Source organism: Lotus japonicus, chromosome 5, assembly GCF_012489685.1.
Source record: "Lotus japonicus ecotype B-129 chromosome 5, LjGifu_v1.2".
NCBI classification, from domain to species: domain Eukaryota; kingdom Viridiplantae; phylum Streptophyta; class Magnoliopsida; order Fabales; family Fabaceae; genus Lotus; species Lotus japonicus.
In genome coordinates, this window is record NC_080045.1 from 37,660,216 (window position 1) to 37,666,231 (window position 6,016).

Consider the following 6,016-nt stretch of genomic DNA (forward strand, 5'->3'; position numbering starts at 1 on the left):
TAATATGTTATGGTGCCCTCTCAAAGAAAAAGAATAGTCAGCTTATTTTATTGCTTATGTCTAGTGATGAAGAACAAGAAGTTGATCAAAATGAGCAACAAATAAGAGTGGTAGATGAAATTTTTTAGTTTCACACATCAACTGTTGAGGTTGGAAATGAGGTTAATTTCAATATTGTTGCTGACATTGATGTGCATGATGTGGGAGACGCAACTGATGTCGGTCACATTGCTGGTGATGCAAATGGGGATAATGAGTCTGATGGCGACAATTCTGACTGACTTCACTGTCGGGTGAAGAATCTGCAAGTGATGTACACTTCAATGACAGTGAAGAAGAAAATGTTGCAGGTGATGATGATGGATTTGAATCCTACACAATTGGTGTGGTTGAAGCTATTAAATGAGCAATTAAGGAAGATGGTGGAAGGTACCTATAAGGACAAAATGTGGAGGATCAATTTGATAGAAGTGGGTTTCATGGTGATCATGAAATGGAGACTGGTTGGAAAAATGAGGACTTGGTAACCATGTCAGACAGTAATGAGTCTCACGGTACTGTGAGGAAAAGTTTGCAATATCGTCTAGAAGATATGATGGAAGAATTCAAATTTAAAGTGGGAATGGAGTTCACCTCACTGCAGCAGTTCAAATATGCATCTCTTGAGCACTCAGTCCTAAATGGTAGACAAATAACTTTCAAGAAAAATGATTCAGCAAGAGTTAGGGTTGTATGTAAAAGGAAATGTGATTTTTTACGTTGTGCAACAAGGTTGGTGGAAAACAAACATTCTCTATGAAGACTTTGTTTGGTCCTCATACTTGTGGTAGAGTGTTTGAGGATAGGAATTTATGTGGTATTTTTGCACTAGTTTTCTTATCGTTTTCTTAGATTTTATTATCTTTTTAGTTGATTAATTGGAGTCTTTAGTTGCATTTAGGCTTTTTATTATTTTAGAGTCATCATTTGCATTATAGTCTCTTTTAAGTCTTTTATTGCATTTTAGTCCATATTAGTTGAGTCTTTTTTGCATTGAAGTCCTTGGTCTAGATGTTTGAGCAATTAGGGGCATTATTGGAAAGAATCTTTGTAACTTGTAATTTGAACTTTCATGACATTATATGCATTAGATTAAGAGGTTTGAGGTTACAAAGAATGGTTTAATGTGTGTTCAATGTGCAACCCTTAGTAAAGTTGTTTAAAGAAGATTTTCTTGTCAAAGGAATTTTATTGATGAGGAATTACAAGGTTTTGATGAAGCATAAAGGAAAAGAGGCTTCAGAATTGAGAATTGAAGGCCAAAAGAGGTGTTGGAGGGGAGTTACAAAGCCATTAATGAAGAAATTGAAGATTTCCCCCAGCGAGGTGGTCACGCATGTGCGTGCACCAAATATTTTCGCAGTTGTTTGGTGCAGCGGATACAAAAGTAAGAGAGTAGACGATAAACACACGACAATATATCCTGGTTCACCCACAAACGATGGGGCTACGTCTAGTTCTTGGCTTAACCAAGATTTCCACTAAACTAGTATCAAGGACTTCTCCTACACCAAGCATTAGAAATGACTCCTCCCAACGAAATATTAGACATGACTTCTCCCAACAAGTATTAGAATTTTTCATCTTTGACATGGATCATATCAGCATACGGAATGGACAAACAACAAATGTCAGAAATGTTTTTTTACCCTCATTGTTTTACTTTTTTTGGTTCTAAGATCATTGAATAAGGTTTAAAATGAGTTATGGAATTGTTGCTACCATATCAAGTATTTTTATGCTCTAAATAACACTTTCAACCATCAGATCAAAAGATCTCATTGGTGCTTTACAAGTTTTGATGATTGATTCTTCTTTATGTGTTTTCTAGGGAATTTGTACTTTCTTCTTACTAGGTATGTTTTCTCAGTAGAAAACATTAAGCTTTTTTTCGTTTCTTTTCATGAGTTCTTCTCTTGCCATGATTGATAGCCAATGATCTTCATTTTGTAGTTAATAAATTAATTAATTTTCATGCATGTTGCAGATACCTTCAGATGGAGAAACCTAATGCTTTCAAGAGGGCACATTTTTTCTTGGTGAGTCTATTGCTCAGTCTCTTGCATGTTATGGCTTCTTTGAGCTGTGAAGATTGCGAATTAGAAAAAGTGTGGCTTCTCAGCTTGCTCATCAGAAAGTGGTATGACTTTCATGTGGTTGGGTAGCTTTACTTCTCTTAGCTTAAAGTGGACTTCAATTCCCTTTTTTCGTTGATTTAGAACCACTTAGAAACAGAACTTGATGTAATAAATTGATTGATTATTATTTATTTGAATGGTTTGAGATTTTTTTTCTCTACAATGATGACACTCATGAATGAGAGATTTTTCTTTTTCTGCACTGGATGCAGTAACTAATGTAAAGCTATAACAGTTAAATCTGTATGCATGCTATAAGTTTCTTTTCATTGTTGAGGTTTGAGCATCATGTAAGATCAAGTTTTGATCGTGTAGTACAACTCTATGTTTTGATGATTACAAGTTAACGTTTAAGTATGAACAATTATGGTACTCTAACGTGTTTTCTGAGTGTGCTCTTAACAGGCTCTGACCTTGACATAATCTCACACAAATCAGAAGCACTTTGCTTAAAGAGTAACCCTAGCAACGCTTTCGCAATCTTTATGTTCAATCTGAACAGTAGAAAAGCTTCAGAAGATCTGAAGTTAATCAAGCTCTGATATGGACTCAGCTCACTTGAAGTTCTGAAGATCCAGACGTTCTGATAACCCAAACACTCTGAAGGATCAGAAGCTCTGATGGTTTAGAAGACTCTGAAGATCCAGAAGCTGGAAAGTGAAGACTCTGAAGTCCAGAAGCAAACTGGCTCTCAAGACCAAGTACTTCTCCTCTGAGTTCAGAATCAGAAGATACAACGATCAGAAGATCCATGCTTCCTTCTGACTCTGATCAACAAGCTTCACATGTTCCAACACAAAGCTTTCCTCCGATCAGAAGTCAACAAGGTTAAAGGTCGCGTCACTATCCAAAGTACAAAAGCAGTGTACTATTATGACGACCTAACCTAACATTCTCAGCCATAGCAGAAGTTGGAAAACCCAGAACTGCCCTCCAACGGTAGCATTCCCATGCATGTTCAAACCCTAATCCTTGGAGTATATATAGAGGCTGAAGACTGAAAGATGTCGCCTAAGAAACATACGCACAAGCAATATTCAAATCTTCTTAGCAATCTTTCTTCATCGAATTCATTGTGTTTACTATAAGCTTTTAAGAAGCAAATTCTTTGTAAACAATATTCTTTAAACAGTTGTTTAGTTTACCTTTAGGAGATCAAGGTTGATCGGATCCTGGAGAAGACTAAGTGAGTGAATCTTAGTGTGAGCTAAGTCAGTGTATTGTTAGTCACTTGTAGGTTTCAAGTGCAGTTGTAACAAATCTCTAATTAGTGAATTGCCTTCATTCTAAGAAGGAAGAAATCACCTTCGCGGGTGGACTGGACTAGCTTGAGTGATTCATCAAGTGAACCAGGATAAAATCCTTGTGTGCTTTTCTCATCTCTTATCTTAAGCACTTTACTTGTGTCTCGAAAGATTTGTTAAAATCTTAAGTGGGAAGTTTTATTCTGAAAGCGCTATTCAAACCCCCCCCCTTTTCTATCGTTTTTCATACCTTCAATTGGTATCAGAGCGCAAGTTCTGAATACCACACCTAACAGTGTTCAGTGATCCGGGCCGGTGTGAAAAACAAATGGCTACCACCAGTGAAACGCAAAAAGATGGTTACAATGCAAAGCCTCCTATGTTCGATGGTCAAAGGTTCGAATACTGGAAAGACAGAATCGAAAGTTTCTTTCTGGGCTTTGACGCAGATCTCTGGGATATCATTGTGGATGGCTACGAGCGTCCAGTTGATGCTGATGGCAAGAAGATCTCCAGATCAGAGATTACTGCTGAACAAAAGAAGCTTTACTCACAGCACCACAAAGCTAGAGCTATTCTTCTTAGTGCTATTTCCTATGAAGAGTACCAGAAGATTACAGATCGTGAGTTTGCCAAGGGTATCTTTGAATTGTAACACCCCGATTTCGGTGGCGTCACTTTAGTAACCAAAAAGAAAGTTTAAGCGGAAAAACGTGAATATATTTTTTTTCGTCGATAATGGAAACAAGACTGAAATAAATAAAACTAGACGACAAAAGATAATAGAACTAATATACAATAATAATTACAGCCCCCGCCGTAAGTACCCAACCTCGTCACGAGTAACCTCCAGTGACGGAAAGTAAAAGAGAGTAACGCCCGTAGGCAATAAGTACAATCCAAAAGGAAAGGTTAAGTGTCCGCAACACAACCCTCAAAAATGAGAACGAGTTAGCCCAGATGGCCTAAAACAAGACCTCCTAAGTCCAACCAACTCTCTGTGATTCCCGTAAAGAAACCACACAAAAAGCTATAGGTGGGAAACTACCCTGTCCCCAAAGAAAACAATGACGGTCAGAGCTAAGACTCTACTCCTACACTAATCCCATCTCGAGGAGCTCACACCAGCACTAAAACCTACATGCTAGCATAATCGTCGTTCGAATTTGAAATCTAGAACGACCTAGTCTATGTACACCATCCGTCCTCCTCTCGCGACCGCGATGCGCTCTTGTTCCAGCATCTCAACCCTAGTTCCCCCCGAAGGGTGAACCGTCATGAACCAGCCCACCAAAGATATCTGACAAAGGGCGTAGTCCGCCAAAGCACACACAGAAGACGCGAGGGTCAACTCCAAAGAATTATGTAAATAATAGCACCGATAGATACAGATAATAGAATAGCCACTTAGGCTTATAGCTAGGGATAACATCCTAGGGTTGCATATTCCACAATGAATGTAATGACAATAATAACAAATATCATGCATCAAATAGGATTAACAAGTATCAATCACACTCAGCAACTAAGTCAGTATGCATGTTGCATGAAATGCAGATGGCGGTTAACCCAGTTAACCAATGCATTCCGGAAAGGGATGGACATCAAACGGATCAATCCTAGCACCAGCAACGGTGGGACCATTTCTGCCCGCGTGCCTCTTACACCACACAAAGGTAGCCAGATCAGCAGTAAACCCGAAGGTCTGCCATTTCGGTCTGCTACTAAGAGTCGTCTACAAACGCTCTATCGCGGAAATCCGGGTCTTATGACCATTTTGGAATCCACCGAGGTCCGGTAATCACGCCGTGTATTAACCTCCTATGTGTGCATGAATGCAATGTGATTAGCCAAACAACGTCTCCGACCTCACTCGACACGTCGCCTCGTGTTCTAGCTAACTTAATGTCTCTAAAAGCATACCCTAAGGTAAAAGTCGATTCTGCGAAAAAATACAATAATCATAAAATGAGTGCAACCACTCACGATAACTCTTCGAGCCATCAATGCTCTCACGAAGTCTCGCGCTTCAGTGGAGTCTTACACAATCACGAAGTCTCACGCTTCAGTGAAGTTTTATGCTCTCACGAGGTCTCACGCCTCAGTGAATTTACACACTTGCACGAAGTCTCACGCTTCAGTGAAGTTTCATGCTGTTCACGAGGTCTCACGCCTCAGTGAAGATCCATGCTTTCCACAAGGTCTCACGCCTCAGTGAAGTATCACGCATTCACAAGGTCTCACGCCTCAGTGAAGCTTCTCGGCTCATCCCTTGGATGGCTAAACAAACTGCTCAAAGAGCGAAGGAGTATCAGCATACTCAGAACTTACCAATCTCCTCAACACTTGGATCCGACGACACTTCTCGTTTTCCAAAACTAAGATTTGCATCCTAAGCTTCCTTTCAAGTTTGTTATCATTATTTGAAGATTTAGAGGTTGTTTAATGTCTTATGAGTTTTCTTTACAAAATAATATCCTTTTAGTCTTATCGCAAAACTTATAAGTTCTAATCCCCAAATGACTCCAGAGAATGTCTCGATCCATGAAAAACCATAACAAAGCCCGAATCTCATTCGTCCTATCAAACTTTCAT